At 39.7% G+C, this 22,500-nt stretch overlaps 1 protein-coding gene and 1 long non-coding RNA gene across 2 annotated transcripts in view; one reads left to right on the top strand and one right to left on the bottom strand.

Moving 5' to 3' along the window:
* The window catches only part of LOC115212273 (protein fuzzy homolog), a 527,612-nt gene that overhangs the window by 425,969 nt on the left and 79,143 nt on the right, over window positions 1-22,500 (top strand). The window lies entirely within an intron of this gene.
* LOC118763442 lies at window positions 7,108-19,287 on the bottom strand. The gene is made up of 3 exons (XR_004999204.1): window positions 19,159-19,287; window positions 9,199-9,206; window positions 7,108-7,118 (listed from the first exon to the last, which is right to left on the bottom strand). It is a non-coding gene; the product is annotated as an uncharacterized LOC118763442 (long non-coding RNA).

Genomic DNA, 22,500 nt, shown 5'->3' with positions numbered 1-22,500 from the left:
ACATGGTTCTGGGTTCAGTCCCACTGCGTGGCATCTTGGGCAAGTGTCTTCTGCTATAGCCTCGGGCCGACCAATGCCTTGTGAGTAGATTTGGTAGACGGAAACTGAAAGAAGCCCGTCGTATATATGTATATATATATATGTGTATGTATGTTTGTGTGTGTGTTTGTCCCCCTAGCATTGCTTGACAACCGATGCTGGTGTGTTTATGTCCCCGTCACTTAGTGGTTCGGCAAAAGAGACCGATAGAATAAGTACTGGGCTTACAAAGAATAAGTCCCGGGGTCAATTTGCTCGACTGAAGGTGGTGCTCCAGCATGGCCGCAGTCAAATGACTGAAACAAGTAAAAGAGTAAAAGAGTGAGGAATAGGCAATTTTTCATTTCGTTTTGGCTTACATACAGGTGTTCCACTCTGTTTTACTGCGATTTTTTTGTTTCAGTCCCTCAGCCACATTTGAACCTTTGACTGAACCAGCTATATTGCCACACAAAACACTTATGGGAATATTCCATGCTTTGAATAGTTTCATCCACTCTGTACTGAATAGATTAAGTGATCTTTTTAAAAGCACCATCCGTTCGTGTCCGTTGCCAGCCTTGGCTGGCCCCCATGCTGGTGGCACGTAAAAGCACCATCCATTTGTGGCCGTTTGCCAGCTCCGTCTGGCACCTGTGCAGGTGGCACGTAAAAAGCACCCACTACACTCACTGAGTGGTTGGCGTTAGGAAGGGCATCCAGCCGTAGAAACACTGCCAGATCTGACTGGGCCTGATGCAGCCTTCTGGCTCCACAGACCCCAGTTGAACCGTCCAACCCATGCTAGCATGGAAAACGGACGCTAAATGATGATGATGATGATGATGATGATGATATCTTTGCCTTTTTTGCTTGACCTCGAAATGTTACATTACATATGAAGTCACCGAAAAAATATAATCTTTTTTCTGTAACTCTATGTTCTACCTTTTTCTGATTTAATTAGTTTCAGCTTACCAACATATTTCCAAGTTTTTACGTTTAAAATGGTGATATTACTACAAGTGTCCAACTACATTTTGACACTTGTATTTCTGATTTTCACCTTCACAAATTTCCTCATCATTATAGTACCAATTTCTTTCGATGACAAGACCATCCAAACGTTGCCAGCGCCGCCTTGGCTGGCTTCCGTGCCGCTGGCACATTAAAAGCTCCAACCGATCATGACCGATGACGGACCCCCCCTGGCACCTGTGCAGGTGGCACGTAAAAAGCACCCACTACACTCGCGGAGTGGTTGGCGTTAGGAAGGGCATCCAGCCGTAGAAACTCTACCAGATCAGACTGGAGCCTGGAGCAGCCCCTGGCTTCCCAGACCCCGGTCGAACCGTCCAACCCATGCTAGCATGGAAAACGGACGCTAAATGATGATGATGATGATGATATCTTTGCCTTTTTTGTTTGACCTCGAAATGTTACATTACATATGAAGTCACCGAAAAAATATAATCTTTTTTCTGTAACACTATGTACTACTTTTTTCTGATTTAATTAGTTTCAGCTTACCAACATACTTCCTAGTTTTTACATTTAAAATGGTGATACTACAATGGTTTAAAATGGTGATATTACTACAAGTGTCCAACTACATTTTGACACTTGTATTTCTGATTTTCACCTTCACAAATTTCCTCATCATTATAGTACCAATTTCTTTTGATGACATACTATTTATTCTTTTTCCTTTGTTCTGACGTTTTGTCATCTTTGTTCTACAGTGCATCTTTATATGCCCTATATTACCACAACAAAAGCACTCTGCTTTTTTAAATGGACAATTTTTCCTCGTTTGTATACCCCCACATGCAAAACATGGCTTTATTTCCTGACTTTTGTTCTATCTTTTAGAAAACGCTTTATTTCTATTCTGACTATTTTGCACTTGCTTTACTCGGAAACAATCTTTACATTCAGCTTCCTCTGTGTCATGTCTTAATTTGACTATTCTTTTACATTCTTCTGACACTTGCCGTAGGGTTACATCCTGGCTTTGTTGCAGCTTTGCAAGAATTTTAGTTTTAACTTCTACATCATTTTCGGCGGTAAGTCCTCTGTGTAAAAATCAGGCATTTAAACATATGTGGCATTAATTTGTCCAGCTTAATTTTGCATTCCCTGTTAACTCTACAGCATATGTGATGTAGTCCTCATCATTGTTTTTCTCTATGTACAGACACTTCCAACGTGTGTTGAACAATGATCTTTCTTCACTGAAAATTTTACACAATATATCCATTGTGTCATTAAAGCTTATGTCTGAAAGTCTTCTTGGAAGTACATAATTATTGAATTGTTCATGTCCTGTTGCCACCAGTTTTCTCAAGATTAACCCTTTAGCATTTAAACCGGCCATATCTGGCCAAAAGTATTCTGCCTGTTTTATGTTCACACTGGCCAGATCTGGTCTCTCACACCAACCCTACAATATTGTTTTTAAAATTAACAGTTACCTCATCAAAATCTCATAGCTACAAGATAATGCATGATTAGTTCAAAACAATGTGGATGAAGAAGCTTTAATTTTGGCAGAATAATGCGAACACTAAAGGGTTAAGTGTGTTTTCATCTCGTCATTCCAATCTTTACATTCCTTCTCAAAGATTTGTTCATATCTTCTGTAGTATGCTTCAAAGATAACTCCTTTGTCAGGTTCATATTTGAACTCTGTTATGGAGTTTGTGACATAGTCCGTCGAGAACACTTTTTCTGACTTACCTGATGATTTCAGTAATTTCAGCATTTGTTGCTGTAATATAATTTGTTGTTGTTGCTTCAACTGTTGTTCTTGCAGTTGTAGCTGCTGATGTTGTTCTTTCAGTTGCTGTTGTTGCTGCTTTTGCAGCTCAAGCAAACCGGCCAACAAATTTTCCCTAATTTTACGATTTGTTTCATAAAATTCACACAACAAAATCTTTTGTGAGTTTGATAACTAGACGTGAGTTATTAATTCCTCATAAGTTGTTAAAATTTTCATGAGTTCTTTAAATCCCCCTCAAGTTTATTAATTCCTCGTGAGTTGCTTGAATCCTTGTCACCACTGTTATATATGCTTCTTATATGTTAGATTGTTATAACGCCCACTTCAGTATATGGTATACTTAGTAAATCCAATAAAGACACAGCTATCTCTGACCACCTGCCATGTACCCTGGTACTTCACATACTTCTCTGTACTTATAGAGACTAGGTTATTCCATCCGTCACATGGGAAGGGTGTACTCATCATCATCATCATCATCGTTTAACGTCCGTTCTCCATGCTAGCATGGGTTGGACGGTTCGACCGGGGATCTGGGAAGCCAGAAGGCTGCACCAGGCTCCGGTCTTATCTGGCAATGTTTCTACAGCTGGATGCCCTTCCTAACGTCAACCACTCCATGAGTGTAGTGGGTGCTTTTTACGTGCCACCTGCACTGGAGCCAGGCGAGGCTGGTATCAGCCACGGTCGGATTAGTGCATTTTACATGCTGTTATTACTAATTGTACTGTTATTACTAATTCCCTACAACATGTGCATGTATGTGTGTGTGTGTGTGAATTATGTGAAATATATAGTATTATATGTCCATCACAGTTGATCTTACCAATCAGTTTTGCGCAAGGAATACAATGGAGCATAAGGTAACAATCTGATTCACTGGACAGCAAAGATTTTTGCTACTGGGGTAAAAGCATGTGTTTCAGACTAAATCAAGAATGCTAATTCCGAATTTTAACAACTTATGAGGAATTAATAACTCACGTCTAAGAATCTACCCACAGAATTATTCTAGTACATCAGGATTTTGAGTTATGAGCATGCACAAGATTATAGCTATACTTTCAGCTAGATATAGGCTGTATTATAAAACTTGATATAATGAAAGCGGTCTTAATTCAAAATTAAAGAAATAACAGCAACAAAACAAACAGTGAGAAAGTTCATTATTTAGTTTAGCAATAGATGGCGCTGATGTATGGTGTGCAAACGCCAAATACGTCAGTTTGTTCTTGGTAACTCTCGGTTTCATTTGTGCTGCTGTCATGTGTGGTAAGTGTCTGGCAGAATTGTTAGCACGCCGGGCGAAATGCGTAGCCGTATTTCGTCTGTCGTTACGTTGTGAGTTCAAATTTCGCCGAGGTCAACTTTGCCTTTCATTCTTTCGGGGTCGATAAATTAAGTACCAGTTTCGCACTGGGGTCGATGTAATCGACTTAATCACTTTGTCTGTCCTTGTTTGTCCCCTCTATGTTTAGCCCCTTGTGGGTAGTAAAGGAATATATATATATATACATATATACGACAGGCTTCTTTCAGTTTCCATCTACCAAATCCACTCACAAGGCATTGGTCGGCCCGGGGCTATAGCAGAAGACACTTGCCCAAGATGCCACGCAGTGGGACTGAACCTGGAACCATGTGGTTGGTTAGCAAGCTACTTACCACACAGCCACTCCTGCGCGTCGAAACTGAATCAGTAACTTTGTGGAAGCATCATTCTCAGCCATTCAACACATAAAAAAAAATTTGAACCTGTTTTACTCACTCTTCTTTAAACTTCTTGAGGTATCAAAATTTTGATCCAGGGTCTCTCTGTGACCCGGGTCATTGACACACTTCCACAGCTGTTGCAGTGGAATTAATTATCTTCCACAACCTCTGTGATTAATCCCTTCCATTTTCTCTCCTCCTCCTCCTTCTCTCTTCTTTTCCCTTATCTCGTTCTAACCCTTCTTCTCCCACTCTCTCTCTTTCTCTCCCTCTCTCTCTCCCTCTTTCAGTCTCTCTCCTTTGTACTCTCATTCTCTTTTCTTTATAGTCTTGTTCTCTCTCCCTTGTAGTTTTCCTCTTTCTCCTTTGTAGTCTCTCTCTCTCTTGCTTAGTAGTCTTACTTTCCTTTGTAGTCTCTCTCTGTCTCTTTCACTCTCTCTCTCTCTCTCGTTTGTAGTCTCTCTGTCCTTTGTGGTCTCTCTCTCTCCCTTATAGTCTCACTCTCTTTCCTTTGTGGTCTCTCTCTCCCTTACAGTCTCACTCTCTTTTTCTCTCCCTTGCATTCTCACTCTCTCTCTCCTTTGTATTCTCACTCTCTCTCTCTCTCCTTTATAGTCTCACTTTCTCCCTCTCTCAATCACTCTCTTAATCTCACCCTTGCTCTCTATCTTTCATTTGTCTATCTCCTAAGACTCCACTTCTTTCAGTCTTTTCTTTACTTATTTAATATACTTTATTGTCCAATAAGATGAAAGATGAAATCACCACCACCACCTCCATGTCCAACAGTTTGCTTTAAATTCCAACTCATGAAGCACAAGTGTTATTATACTCACTCACTCCAGCACTCCAACTAGCATCTGAGGTATCATTGCTTTACTTGTTTCAGTCATTTGACTGCGGCCATGCTGGAGCACCGCCTTTAGTCGAGCAAATCGACCCCGGGGCTTATTCTTTGTAAGCCCAGTACTTATTCTATCGGTCTCTTTTTTGCCGAACCGCTAAGTGACGGGGACGTAAACACACCAGCATCGGTTGTCAAGCAATGCTAGGGGGACAAACACAGACACACAAACATACACACATACATATATATATATATATATATATATATTATATATATACATATATACGACAGGCTTCTTTCAGTTTCCCTCTACCAAATCCACTCACAAGGCATTGGTTGGCCTGGGGCTATAGCAGAAGACATTTGCCCAAGATGCCACGCAGTGGGATTGAACCCGGAACCATGTGGTTGGTTAGCAAGCTACTTACCACACGGCCACTCCTGCGTCTATTGCTATAGAGGTACTATGGCTGAGTGGATAAAATATTGATCCTAAAGGCTCATAGATTACACTGTGTAACATGATTTTTGTCCTTGGGTGGCAACTGATATTTCCTATTTGCTTACTCCGAGAAATTATGAAAAATGGCTAATATTTCCCTCAAACTTTGCTTTTGTTACATTTATTCAAACCCCAAAGAAACCCTCTCAACACATGGCCATGATACTCCACCATGTTACTCCTGCTCATGATCAGAGATACACATATTATTAACCACTAAGGGACATGCTCAACTGATTACAGCGAAGCAAATGACAAGTGTATCTGTGATATTGAGCAGAATATTTGCTATAATGATATTTCTGCTTCAGCAACTCAGCACTGAATCTGTCTGAAATGTAATGGAAAATAGGTCAGTTAGCAAACATTAATATCAAGGTCACAAAAGTAAAGTTTGAAGGGAATAGAAGTCATTTCCTTCGATTTCTAGATAGAAGCAAATAGGAAATAACATTGACCAAAGACCAAAAAAAGTTAAAATTTTGTTATACAATATTATTGGTCCCAGCTCCAACAACAACAAGGTAATCCCCAAAACCAGTCTTCCCCATTTTTAATATATATATATTATTTTTAAATACAACATACTTGTAAGAGATATTATCCAGACGAATACTGCAGTGAATTTGGTTTTCAACAAGATATTTCCATAACATATGACTTATAGATGGCATTACATATATATATATATATATATATATATATATATATATATATATATATATATATATATATATATTTCTGTAAATAATAATAATGTTTTATAAGCTTAAAGCTTATAGCAATCACTGTGCATTGACTAAGGGAAATAGTCTAATATTGGGACATATAAGCCTTTGCCAGAAAAAGGTAGTGTCTGTAGTAGGCATGCATACAGCAAACCCTACCTTGCTTTGACAAAGGACCTCTGCGTTTGGTGTTAATTGACAATGGACCTTGACATTTGGTGTGAATTCAGTTTGTTGATCAGCATTTCCCTGAAGCTTACATTGATGACTGTACACCTCTTTTCCTGGTAATGTTTTATTATTGGCCCTCTTGCAACCCCAAAACAGTCAGCATAATTTTTTCTTCAAAAGGTTGATTTTGGATTTCTTTTTCACTGGTGACTCCAAGGTTTTTCCACTCTATACTCTGTCTTTGGGATTCTGACTCAAAGTTATGGACCCAGGTCTTGTCTCTTGTGACTATTCTCTCCAAAGATGTTTCACCTTCGTCATTGTAGTGGTCGAATAAGTGTTGACATCTCTACACGACTGCACTTGTGCACTTCAGTAAGCTCTCATGGCACGCATCTCGCACAGACTTTATGGAAACGAAGCATGTTGTGGATGATTTCATATGCATAACTATGACTAATTTGTGGAGACTATATTACCTCATCAATAACTAGTCGTTGGTTCACCAGAACCATCTCTCGAGCTTGTTGAATCTTTATGTCAAAGGTGGAGGTTGATGGACGTCCGGCTCTATCTTCATACTTCGTGTTTGTCTGACCATTTTTAAACTCAGTTAACTCATACACACTTCTACGCAATAGATCACTGTTGTTATATTGTACAGAAAGCCTGCAATGAATTTCAGCCCCTGACACACCTTCAGACTAGAGAAATTGGAACACTTATCTTTGTTCTTCTTTGCTGCACAATACCAGCAGAGCAGCTGTGTTTACTCTATAACACGAGAAAGAAAACTGGAGCAATCAAGGTCAAACTTTGGCTGTGTGCTCACATGAGTACTATCTTTCAGCACGAGTGCTGAAGGTAGTGCAGCCAACCTAAAGAAAGTTTTAGTGAAGGTGTGAGTAAATATTTTACTTCCCCTTCGATCGTTTGATGGATAACACAAAAAAAAAGGAAAATTATACATTTTTAAATGTTACAATCATTCCAGATACATTGGTATTGCATAATTCAGCGATATATTAACCCAGCATATTAATCGATCCATATTTAGTTGAATAGGATTCTACGGAAATCGAGTGACCAATTTGGTCAGCCAATTTGACTCTAACAGAATGTTTAAAATGTATTCGCCTGGATTTTTAATCCCTTTTTCTAATACACACACACACATATATCATCATCATCATCATCATCATCATATAATGTCCATTTTCCATGCTGGCATGTGTAGGACAGTTTGGCTGAGGTCTGTATAAAGGATATGTATTGTATCATGGGTAAGGCCAAAGCAATGCGAAGTAAATGCAAGGTAAATCACAAGAAAACAAATATGTTAATTAATGTAGACTTACCTTGTATTCAATATTTCGGGGTTATGACCCCATTTTTGTACTTGGGTTTTGGGTTTGTTCACATTTTTCCTGGCTTCTTTGTCTGTTTTCCCCTCTCTGTCTTTTAGTGTGATACTGCTTTGACTGTATTCAAAAAAAGATTTCATAATTGAAACTCATCCTAGAAGATATATATATATATATATATATATAATATATATATATATATATATAAATTATATATGAGGATAATATCGATATTTAAGTATCAATATTATCAAGTGGCCTTTCGGCATGTTGGTGTCTCCTAGCAACCCTTATTTTTAATTGTTAAAAATTATTACCTTTTTACGGTATTTTTTCCATGCTGGCCACTTGATAATATTGATACTTAAATATCGATATTATCCTCATATATAAATTTATATAATTCGTTATTATATTCACTGCGGTGCTTATTTTAACCATATCAGGATTATGGGGTTTTTGGCGGGCAATTTAACTGGCCGTGTGCATACGTGCATATGTATATGTGTATGGACGTTCGCATATGTAAGTATATCGTTTGCTCTGCATATATATATCTGTATTTATGTACCCTTGATATATTCAATTGATGATGGTAAAGCTTATTTAAAGCAAAACCAGTAATCCAGGATCTTGAATTATTCAATAATTTTTGCTTGTATATTTTGCTCCTCTGTCTTATCTCATGGTACGATATGAACGCTTAACGTGGTTTTATAGTCAGAATTTCGACTGCTATTTCGGCATGTTGGTGTCTCCTAGACACCCTAATTTTTTATTATATATATATATATATATATATATATATATATATAATATATATATATATATTATATATATATACATATATATATACATGCACATATATATATAGGTGCTACTTTGGCGTGTGATCTACATCAGCAAATTTACTTTGGTGTGTGATCTACATGCTTATTTTAATTATAATGTTGTTTATTTTACATTTTTTTATTTACTATGACATAAATGAAACATGGCTTTATTATTATTAAAACAATTTCATTGATAGATTGAGTGAACATCTGCTAGAAATGCAAGAGAAAGGTCTTCACCACTCTTCCTTATCTGTAGCCAAGAGAAACGATCAAGGTGAGATCGGAAGGTTCCTTGGATTGAAGAAAGGTGCTGATTGCCATTATTTTTATGTAGAAAAAAGAAATAAAGAAATCGTGAAACACTCGAATTCCATAATTCAAAGGAAAGTTGCAGAAAATTTGGTTATTCATTCTGACAAATAGCCAATATGCTCCAATCTAAATCACCTAAATTTCTGCTATTCTGCTTCAACTACCAAAGACATTATGTTGATCCAAATACTGGAACCAATACTCAAGCAACTGAAAGAACCTGGTTGGATTCAAAAATTCGTATTTTGAAAAAAGATGACAGGAATGAGCAAAAAAAAATCTTCCGATCTCACCTTGATTATTTCTGTTGGTTACAGATGAGGAAGAGTGCTGCAAACCTTTTTCTTGCATTTCAAGCAGATGTTTGCTCAAGTTATCGATAAAATTATCACACACCAAAGTAAATTTGCTCACATAGATCACACACCAAAGTAGCCGTAGCACAAATTTAAAAAGTAACCTAAAGTAATCGCCCTTTAAATTGCAGATCACATGCCAAAGTAGTACTGTGTGTGTATATATATATATTATATATATTATATATATATATAATATATTATATATATATATGAGGTTCTATATCGAAGTCGATATAGAACCTCATCCGACGACAGGCACCCATGCCAATCCCTTTGCTTGCAAAGACATGTTGGGGCAAGCGAAATCGAAATCGAATTGAACCAGCCAGGATCCCTGGTCTGGTGGTACGTAAAAAGCACTATCCGACTCGTGGCCAATGCCAGTGCCGCCTCGACTGGCTTCCGTGCCGGTGGCACGTAAAATACACCAATCCGACCGTGGCCGTGGCCAGCTTCGCCTGGCACCTGTGCAGGTGGCACGTAAAAAGCACCCACTACACTCACGGAGTGGTTGGCGTTAGGAAGGGCATCCAGCTGTAGAAACATTGCCAGATAAGACTGGAGCCTGGTGCAGCCTTCTGGCTTCCCGGATCCCCGGTCGAACCGTCCAACCCATGCTAGCATGGAGAACGGACGTTAAACGATGATGATGATGATGATATATACATATATATACTCTTTACTCTTTTACTCTTTTACTGGTTTCAGTCATTTGACTGCGGCCATGCTGGAGCACCGCCTTTAGTCGAGCAAATCGACCCCGGAACTTATTCTTTGTAAGCTAGGTACTTATTCTATCAGTCTCTTTTGCCGAACCGCTAAGTGACGAAGACGTAAACACACCAGCATCGGTTGTCAAGCAATGCTAGGGGGACAAACACAGACACACAAACATATACACACACATACATATATATATACATATATACGACGGGCTTCTTTGAGTTTCCGTCTACCAAATCCACTCACAAGGCTTTGGTCGGCCTGAGGCTATAGTAGAAGGCACTTGCCCAAGATGCCACGCAGTGGGACTGAACCCGGAACCATGTGGTTGGTAAGAAAGTAACTACAACACAGCCACTCCTACTCATATAAGTAAAAAGGATTGATAAATTCAGGCAGATATCTATAAAACACTCAATGTTTGGTTAACTATATCAAATAATCAGATACCAATAAATGCAAGTAGAAAAAATATCCAAGTAATTCTTCATGTATTCTATTGCCTTGATAACGTTGTGTTAGCATTTATTTTTGGATATGTTAATTTAACCCTTTCGTTACCAAACCGCCCAAAGCCGCCCGAAAAAACTTTTGTTTAATGTGACCAAACCGCCCAAACACGCCCGTATTTACCTATTCATATTCAAATGAGAATATCAGAGCAAATCTCTTTGGTACATTCGTGAAAACACGTATTATACTTCGTAAACAGTTCAACTACAGTTTTGTACAACAATCGAAGTGTAATTTTAATTCCATGAATTTTGGGAGATTTTTTTCCGAAATTTGTTCCTATTGTGTTTTCAAAATTTGTAATTCTGACAAAAAATGGATACGAATTTCATTATATCAAGCAGCGAGTCAGAATTCGAAGGATTTTCTACTGAAGACCTTCATAAATCTAACTCTATGACTGAAAAAAAAGAGCACGTGGTATTTGATAATGAATCTGATGTTTCATTTTCCGAACGTGAAAACAGCGAATCCGAGAGCTCCGACAGCGATAAAGAAAATGAATTGGCACCTGAATGGAATGAAAATTTTAAAACTGTTTCTTTCGGTGATTTTTCTGAAGAAACTGGACCAAACCACAGACTTTCCCAGAAGAGTAAAGCCTTAGACTATTTCTTTTTACTTTTTCGAATGAGCCTATTTGAAATCATTACGGCGGAAACGAACCGTTACGGTAAATGTAAACAAAGCGAAAGAAAGGATAGTTAGTGGTTTCCCACAACCTTAAATGAAATTAAGACTATTTTGCCATAAATATTATTATGGGTATCAGAAAGTTACCCAGAATAACAAATTCTATCGTAAAATTTTGTTGTATACCCAATTGAATATTAGCTAATAACCCATTTTCTATAGCGATGTTTGAACAAAATTTTAATAATTTTATATTTTGTTGAATTTACCTGTATCTACCTGCAATTAGAGTCACTTTGTGACAAAAATTATAGTATAGAATTGGTTGAGAACATTTCATTAAATTATCTTCCAAAAATCACGTTAATATATTGATAAATAAAAATGTTATAGTTGTTTAATGAAACCAGACTAAATTTATGATTATGTTAGAAATTAATTGAAACACATAAGGGGTGTATTTTGGTCAGAAATATAGTAACGAAAGGGTTAACTGATATTTTATACTTTTTTCTGTATCTAAGTATGCTGGCACAACAGAAACCATTGTCAGTAATGTATGGGGTAATCACCAATTAAAGATGTGATTTTCTCCATTCTTATTTTTCCTATATGTATGTATGTATGCAAGCAAGCAAGCATGCAAGCAAGCAAGCCGTACGTACGAACGAACGAATGAACGAACAAACAAACAAATGTATATTATTCATATACTTAACATACACTTAACATATACTTAACGTATACTTAACATATACTTAACATATATGCTTCATGTATTTTCCGGTGGTTGCAATAGCGTGGCTCAGTACATACACTTACAGTGTACCGGTTGTTAAAATACCTCAGAGTCATGGACAGACGAGGTAACTCACTTTCAATCCCATTTGGCAGTGATGGACGCTGATGTTTCCCCATTTTTGTGGCTCATCAACATCACGTACCAGCCAGAGCTGAAGGCAAGTTACCCAGCCAGTCCACAACTTATATGCTCATAGCTTGTAAAATAATGTGTTGGCATACCTGGAAATTGCAAACCTAAATATTATTAACCATACCTGGTTAATAATGTTTATTATACTAGAGCTGCTTTTTACTTAATATGTAAATATATATATCGGGAAGTTAAAAGTTATGGCCGGTCGTAGAGTGACCATTGGTTTCGCAGCTATAAAGCGTTTAGCCGTATAGGTATAAATCCTTTAAAATGTTTTAGCCCGAAGGCCGCGGCCATGCTGGGGCACCAAACTTCCTAAAAAATATATTACTGCTCTAATGCTTAAGATTCTGCTTCTGTTTTGGATATATGAACTACTGACAATGTGTGTGTGTGTGTGTGCGTGCATGCGTGTGTGTATCATGGCGATCAGTTGTAATCGAGGGTGATTTGGTATTAGTACATATCTATTTCTTTACTACCCACAAGAGGCTAAACACAGAGGGGACAAACAAGGACAGACATAGGTATTAAGTCGATTATATCAACCCCAGTGCATAACTGGTACTTAATTTATCGGCCCCAAAAGGATGAAAGGCAAAGTCGACCTCGCCGGAATTTGAACTCAGAACGTAATGGCAGACAAAATACGGCTACACATTTCGCACGCCCACAAGGGGCTAAACACAGAGGTTGACAAACAAGGACAGACAGACGGATTAAGTCGATTATATCAACCCCAGTGCGTAACTGGTACTTAATTTATCGGCCCCGAAAGGATGAAAGGCAAAGTCGACCTCGGCGGAATTTGAACTCAGAATGTAACGGCAGACGAAATACGGCTGCGAATTTCGCCCGGCGTGCTAACGGTTCTGCCAGCTCGCCGCCTTCAGTATTAGTACGTATCATGCTTTTTTTAAAAGGTTTTACATACCCATATTGTCATACATAGACACAGCAGCCCTCAGGCCTGCCAGCCAGGTGAACATCCAGTTAATGACAGCTGGTGAGAGACAACACTGGGCTGGTATTTTATTTATCAACCTTGAAAAAAGTAAAAGGCAACGTTAAACTTAGTAGAATTTTAACACAGAATACAGAAGCAACAAATATTACAACACATTTTATTCGATCCTGTAACAACTCTGCCTATTGATTGCCTTGTATGTATGTATGTATGTGTGTGTGGGGGTGTATGTATGTGTGTGTGTGTGTGTGTATGTATGTATGTGTGGGGGGAGTGTATGTATGTGTGTGTATGTATGTATGTATGTATGTGTGTGGGGGGTGTATGTGTGTGTGTGTGTGTGTATGTATGTGTGTGTGTGTGTGTATGTATGCATGCATGCATGCACGTATGTATGTATGTATGTATGTATGTATGTATGTATGTATGTATGTATGTGTGTGTGTGTGTATGTATGCATGTCTGTTTGTATGTATGTATGTATGTATGTATGTCTGTATGTATGTATGTATGCATGTATGTATAGATATGTATGTATATATGTATGTATGTATGTTGTATGTATGCATGTATGTATGTATGTATGTATGTATGTATGCATGTATGTATGTATGTATGTATGTATGTATGTATGTACAGATATGTATGTATGTATGTATGTACGCATGCATGTATGTATGTATGTATGTATGTATGTATGTATGATACATGTATGTATGTATGTATGTATACATGTATGTATGTATGTATGTATGTATGTATGTATGTATGTATGTATGATACATGTATGTATGTATATATGTATGAATGAATGAATGAAAGAGTTTGAGCTGGCAGAAACGTTAGCACGCTGGGCGAAATGCGTAGCCGTATTTCGTCTGCCGTTACGTTCTGGGTTCAAATTCCGCCGAGGTCGGCTTTGCCTTTCATCCTTTCGGGGTCGATAAATTAAGTACGTCCTTGTTTATCCCCTTTGTGTTTAGCCCCTTGTGGGTAGTAAAGAAATATATATATATAAATATATATATATATATATATGCATGTATGTGTATACAGGGTGCAATAGGTAAATTGTCGCTACTTTATATTTTCAATTTCGCGCTTGCCCATTATTTTTGATTTTGTCGACTACGCAGTAAGATCCGTTGGGCACCGTCTGTGAGGAAAGCTGTACTATGATGCATTTTACACTGCTAGAAATTTGGAAACGACATGCTGTACTACTTGGCATTCACACCGGAAGCTCCAATTCAAACATTCCAGAGTGTTTTGATCAATCTGAGAACAGTGCAGAGGATTCAGAAAGAGATGGATGAGTCTAATGGTGATTACGAAGGTACGACAGCTTGGAAAACACACTCTGATCGTTTTGATAAGAAAATAACACCTGAATTTGTTGGTGAGATTCAGGCCATGATTGACAACGCTCCCTCCAAGTCAATCAGGTCTATCACCAGGGACATGGGAGTGTCCGAGTTTCTTATCAGGAAGGTAATGCATGAAGATATTCAGTATTCTTCATACAAGATGAGAAAGGGCTAATTTTTATCTCAAGCCATCAAGGACAAGAGGAAAGACTGTGCTACGAAGCTTTTGAACAAACTCAAGCACCCCCTCCAACCGAATATGCTTTACTTTCTCTCAGACGAGAAACATTTCTGCCAGTAGCCCCTGCTGCTGGATGCAACTGTAAGCGGAACGAATGGTGAAGGCATATAAGGCGGCGAGTTGGCAGAAATAAGGCGGCAAGCTGGTAGAAACGTTAGCACGCCGGGCGAAATGCTTAGTGGTATTTCGTCTGCCGTTACATTCTGAGTTCAAATTCCGCCGAGGTCGACTTTGCCTTTCATCCTTTCGGGGCCGATAAATTAAGTACCAGTTACGCACTGGGGTCGATGTAATCGACTTAATACCTATGTCTGTCCTTGTTTGTCCCCTCTGTGTTTAGCCCCTTGTGGGTAATAATGAAATAGGTACGACTGGTGAAGGCACAGATCAACCGTTGGCTTGCCATGTCCTCAAAACGTACAGAGTGATAAAAATCAAACATCTAGTCAACATCATGGTGTTTGAAGTGATCACTAGTGATGGCGAAGTTATGCCTCCATTCATTTTCCCACACGGCCTCAGACTCAACACGGAGGCCTACATCAAGTGCCTGGAGGAGGTAGTGCTGCCTTGGGTCAACAGGGTAGTTACTGGAAGACCCAATATCTGGCAACAGGACTCTGCTCCATGCTGTGTAAGCTGGAGAACCCAGTCATGGCTGTCAGACAATTTCTGCGACCACATCACCCTTAACATCTGGCCAACTAACTCCCCAGGCTGCAACCTCCTTGATTATTATGTGAGAAGTGCAAGACCAAACAAAACTCCTTTGTAACACCAAAGATGAACTGAAGGCAAGGATTATGGAAGCATTCACCAACTTAAACAAGGAGACCGTCCAGAAGTCGTTTGGAGGCCTTGGTTGAAGCCATGGCGATTTTATCGAATACTCTTTAGTATTTCAAGATATTTTTATGTAATTTTCGTAAATATATCTATTAAAATAAGACGCCAGTGTTATTTTCATTTTTGCATAATTTAGACAATTTATTCACCGCACCCAATATATGTCTGCATGTGTGTGTTTGTGCATATATATTCAACTGAAATTGCGAGGATGATCCGGTTCTTGACTGAAGATTGAAGGCTTCGAATGTCCCGTCCGTGTTTTTTGTATCGTCTTCTAAACGTTTTGCGTTCTTGTCCCAGTCTGTATTTTTTTACATATATATATATATAGATATATATAGATATATATATATATATATAATATATAGAGAGAGAGAGAGAGAGAGAGAGAGAGAGGGAGAGGACTTTCTTCCCCTCGCGCACACACACACACACATACGCACCATCGGTTTTGACATATGGTTATTTAATTTTTTCTCACTCAACTGAACAACTGAATTAGCATACCAAATGGCTAACGTTTAACAGACTCATGTACCCTTATCATAATTCTCCGGTTATATCAGTGAAACGAGAGAAGGACATCCGAATTACACATATAGTCCATCCAAAGGATTTCTATATACTTGTCTTCCGTCTAATTTAACTCCCAAAGCTTGGCTCGATCCAAATTAAATTAAACAGACTTAGCCAAGAAGTTACGCACTGGCATAGCTGTGTGGTTACGAAAGCTTGCCTTGTGGGCAGGTGGTTTCGGGTTCAGCCCCAATGCGCGGTACCCTGATCGAGTGTCTTCTACTATAGCCCCTGGACGACCAATGCCTTTGACTGAATCTATGCAAGTGTGTGTATGTGAGTGTGTGTGTGTGTGTGTGTTTGTGTATGTATATGTATGTGTGTATGTGTGGGAATTTATGTGTTTGTATGTATGCGTATGTGTGTGAATTTATACATGCGGTGTCTGAGTATGTGTATGTATACGTATGTGTGTATGAGTGTGAATTTATGTGTGTTTGTGCGTGTGTGTGCTTGTGTCAGTGTGTGAGTGTTTGTCTACCACCGCTCGATAATCGATGCTGGTTTGTTTACATCCTTATAACACACACCAATAGAATAGGTATCAGACTTTTTAAATAAGTACTGTAATCGATATTTGTTCGATTAAACCCTACCGTGGTGTGCTCCAGCATGGCCTCGGTCCAATGACTGAAGCAAGTAATAAAATGAAATTTTGAAAAAAGATGTGTGTGTGTGTGTGTGGTATTTTCTCGTAGCCCCACTGTCCCCTGATATAACGACAAATCGCTGCCAGACTCTCTTCCATAGCAGACGAGACATTCAGCAAAAGCAAACATTTCGCAAAAGCCAAAAATCTCGATGTAAGGGAGATAAATCTGTCATTAGTTTTTCATTTTGACTTGAAAACTTGAAAACTTAAACCTGCATTTTTCACTCAGATGACACTAATTTCATTCTACATTACATTTGCCTTGAACAACAACAACAGCAGCAGCAGTAGCAGCAGCAGTAGTAGTAGTAGTAGTAGTAGTGGTGGTGGTGGTGGTGGTAGTAGTGGTGGTGGTGGTGGTAGTAGTATTTGTAGTAGTAGTAAGTAGTAGTGGTGGTGGTGGTGGTGGTATTTGTTGTAGTAGTAGTAGTAGTAGTGGTGGTGGTGGTAGTAGTGGTGGTAGTAGTATTTGTAGTAGTAGTAAGTAGTAGTGGTGGTGGTGGTATTTGTTGTAGTAGTAGTAGTAGTAGTGTGGTGGTGGTGGTGGTAGTATTTGTAGTAGTAGTAGTAGTAGTAGTATGTTTCTTTATTACCCACAAGGGACTAAACACAGAGAGGACAAACAAGGACAGACAAACGAATTAAGTCGATTGCATCGACACCAGTGCGTAACTGGTACTTAATTTATCGACCCCGAAAGGATGAAAGGCAAAGTCGACCACGGCGGAATTTGAACTCAGAACGTTGCGGCAGACGAAATACGGCTACGCATTTCGCCCGGCGTGCTAACGACTCTGCCAGCTCGCCGCCTTAGTAGTAGTAGTGTTTAACCCGGGGTAGTTGTTGAGCAAGTCGTTGATCCGAAGCCTTCAAACTTTAAAAATTCTTTTATTTGTTTCAGTCATTTGACTGTGGCCATGCTGGAGCACCGCCTTTAGTCGAGCAAATCGACCCTAGGACTTATTCTTTGTAAGCCTAGTACTTATTCTATCAGTCTCTCTTGCCGAACCGCTAAGTTACGGGGATGTAAACACACCAGCATCGGTTGTCAAGCGATGTTGGGGGTATAAGCACAGACACACAAACATATATATGTGTGTGTGTGTGTGACGGGCTTCTTTCAGTTTCCGTCTACCAGTTCCACTCACAAGGCTTTGGTCGGCCCGAGGCTATAGTAGAAGACACTTGCCCAAGGTGCCACGCAGTGTGACTGAACCCGAAACCGTGTGGTTGGCAAGCAAGCTACTTACCACACAGCCACTCCTACGCCTGTTATTAAAAATTTATTTATTATTACATGTTTGTGTTGAGGTATAGTGTACCCGGGAATACATTAATCATTGTGTTCCTTTTTTTTTTGTAAAAAAATCTTGTGTGGGTTTTTAGGCAGATTTGACTGCTATTTCTAGCATGTCACGCTACTACATAGAAGCTCCCTCGTTGGCTCGTAACGCGGTGGTGGTGGTGGTGGTGGTGGTGGTGATGGTGGTACATGGTCAAAGAAACATTACACTATCTTTTATCTGTTATCTTCTGATTGTTTTCAGTCATTTGACTGCGGCCATGCTGGGGCACCGCTTTGAAGGATTTAGTCGAACAAATTGTTCCCAGTACTTATTTTTTTAAAACCGGGTACTTGTTCCATCGTACTCTTTTTGCCAAACTGCTAATTTACGAGGACATAAACACCCTAACACCGGTTGTCAAGCGATGAGGGCGAGGGAAAAATACAGACACAAAGACACTTTCATAGATATATTTATATACACGGCGGGCTTCTTGCAGTTTCTGTCTACCAAATCTACTCACAAGTCTCAGTTACGAAGATGTAGAGACACCAATACCAGTTGTCAAGCGGTGGAGGTGGACAAACACATACACATTCTCTTTTACTCTTTTACTTGTTTCAGTCATTTGACTGCGGCCATGCTGGAGCACCGCCTTTAAAAGGTTGGAGTTCAATTATATCGAACAGGCTGCCAGCCGACGACTATTCACAGGCTCGATCCCACTATTGCTCGACACGGGGCCTTTTGCCTGCTGCGTTCCCACCCTGGGCCGAAACGACCCTCCTTAGACAACCCGGTCCTGATGAGCTCCCTCTCCAGCACCATATTGATGCCGAGCTTAGCGCGGACACCCGATCGCCATAGAAGACCGACTACCAGGACTCCCATCCTCAAACCGGTCAACCAACCAAGCCTCCGAGTAGCTGGATTACAGGGACGGTCTTCTTTTAGTTCCCATCTACTAAATCCATTCACAAGACTTTGGTCGGCCCAGGGCAGTAGTAGAAGACATTCACGCGAGGTGTCACGCAGTGGGACTGAACCCAGAATCATGTGATCGGGGAGAGCCACGCCTGCGCCTACATATAAAATAACTACGATTTCTTTAGTCTTATGAAATACGTTGTGGCCCACCAAATCTTTGCTGTTAACCACAGGTGGCCGTCCTGATCGTGTTGCGCACAGGGCCTTCTTAAGGCATGGGTACACCGGGTTGTTGCCCAGGGGCCTCCATAGGTCTAGGGGTCCAATACAGACCCATATATCTTGTGGCTTGCTGTCAATAAATGTTATAAGGTCAATGCATTGATACGCCCAGAGGCCTACAATGCTTCTGGGATGGATTTGGTTGTTCGTCATATTACCGCTGTATTAGACAACTCATTGTCACATACACTCGCACAAACATTTGAGGTTTCTATTGTGGCTGTCTACCTTTCATGCAGAGCCAGCATCCAACTTTCTTTTAAACACAAGGGTCTGCACATACATACATACATACATACATAATTGCATACATACATACATACACACATACATCATACATACATACATACATACATACATACATACATACATACATACATACATACATACATAAATACATACATAAATACATACACACATACATACATAAATACATACATACATACACACATGCATGCATACATACATACATACACACACACACATAATTACATACATACATGCATACATACATACATACACACATACATAAATACATACACACACACACATACATACATACACACACACACATACATGCATACATACATACATGCATACATACATACATACACACATACATACATACATACACACACACACACACACTCACACACACACACAGATTATTGATCGACCTTGATCAACCGAGGCAACGTGAAGAAATTTCAAAAGAGCAGTCTTTCATGAGCCTTCAAGCACATTTAACCGGAGCTTTTCCATGCTTCCATGGTGATTAAACGGCTGAAAACGTAGTATTTCTCCGCTTCTTTCAACGGTGTTTCTCACTATATTAGTTAATAACTAATATATGAGGTGATATCAAAAAGTCCCCGGACAAGTTCCGCAGTGCGCCAACAGATGGCAGCACACGGTCGCGTGCACAGTGAGAGCTAGTAGAGACCTTCATGAGACAGTGTTGTAGAGCTGAAAAGGAAGTAATTTCTACTCTTCTCCTCTGGAAGCCATCTACTCGCTATACCAGAAGGCGCACACTCTCCTACCCTGATGTAATCTCCAGGGATACAGGCATCCAGCAACAGGACCTCCTTAATGCCATGATGGACCGTGAAGTCTGGCGTAGCATGGTAAATTCCATTGTCTCGACCACGGTCGAATAATGATGATGATGAATGATGTGCTGAGCGACGTCACTGTGTTTACTTTGCAAGTTGTGAAATTTGTGTTTTGTTTGATCACATGTATGTTGTAGTCTGTGATTTTTGTCGTGGACAGGAAGTTGGAACAAAGAGTTAACATGAAATTTTCCGTTAAACTTGGGAAGTCTGTTACAAAGACATTGAGCATGCGTAGGCAGATTATGGCGACGATCGTTCGCAATGTTTCGAGCGGCACGGGCGCTTCAAAACCAGAAGAATGTCCCTGGAAGACGATGAGCGATCTGGAAGACCTTCCACAAGCATCACCCCCGGAAATGTGGAGAAAATTCATCAGCTTGTGCATGAGGGTTATCGGAGGACAATCAACGTTTTGAAGGGTTTTAGAAGGGACATTCGGCGAAACCGACCGGTTCTGTGGAGCGCGAAGAATTAAATTCTTCACGACAAAAATGCACACTGTCACCAAGCTCTCCTCATTCGCGAGTTTCTCGCCAAAAACAACATGGCATCGCTTCTGCACCCACCCTATTCACCAGGTGTAGCACCTGCGGACTTCCATCTCTTCCCCCAAGATGAAAATGCAGCGCAAAGATCGCCATTTTAACACCGTTGTCGAGATCAAAAGCAAACTGCAGAATGTCCTCGACTCGATTACGGAAAACGACTTCCAATCCGGATTCCAAAAGGGGCAGGAACGCTGGGACTGGCGTATTGCTGTGCGAGGTGACTATTTCGAAAGAGATGATGTTAAAACTTAGGTGAATAAGTTCTTTATTAAACTTAACAAGTCCTGGAACCTTTTGATACCACCTCGTATTACTTATATAAGGCGGCGAGCTGGCAGAATCGTTAGCACGCCGGGCGAAATGCGTAGCCGTATTTTGTCTGCCGTTACATTCTGAGTTCAAATTCCACCGAGGTTGACTTTGCCTTTCATCCTTTCGGGGTCGATAAATTAAGTACCAGTTACGCACTGGGGATCGATGTAATCGACTTAATCCGTTTGTCTGTCCTTGTTTGTCTCCTCTATGTTTAGCCCCTTGTGGGTAGTAAAGAAATAGGTATTTCGTCTTAACATTCTGAGTTCAAATTCCACTGTGGTCGACTTTAACTTTCATCCTTTCGGCGTCGATAAAAGCGTACACTTGACTGTATATACTGAAGTTGCGATGAGAGAATCATGGGGTAAATGTATGATATTGTACTCTGGTTGGTATAGAAAAATAAGAGTTTAGGGAAGAAACAAGTTAGAGACACTACATACATGAAATCAAAGTTAATCATTAAACGTATGCCAATACCGTAAATGCAGTGAGCTCATCTTTATTGAGTTTTATCTATATTCTGAGGGAGCGACAGTATCAATGATGGCCGGTAAAATTGACTACAGTACTTCTATTGTATCAACTAGTACAGCAGTGTGGGAGAAATGGTAGCACAGGAGACTATAAAGACTTTTGGAAAACTAAATGTTTTGCGGGGAGAGAGGCTTTTGGGAGACAAATGGCTTTTGAGAGACGAAAGGCATTTGAGAGACTAAAGGCTTCTGAAAGACTTAAAGATGTTTGGGTGACTAAAGGATTTTGAAAGGCTGACAGCTTTTGGGAGACTTAAGGCTTTTGTGAGACTAATGACTTTTGAATGATTAAAGGCGTTTGGGTGACTAAAGGCTTCTGAAAGACTAACAGATTCTGAGAGACTTAAGGCTTTTGAGAGGTTAAAGACGTCTGAGTGATTAATGGCTCTTGAGAGGAT

The sequence above is a fragment of the Octopus sinensis genome, linkage group LG5, assembly GCF_006345805.1.
Source record: "Octopus sinensis linkage group LG5, ASM634580v1, whole genome shotgun sequence".
NCBI lineage: Eukaryota > Metazoa > Mollusca > Cephalopoda > Octopoda > Octopodidae > Octopus > Octopus sinensis.
This window is presented reverse-complemented; position numbering and strand designations above follow the sequence as displayed.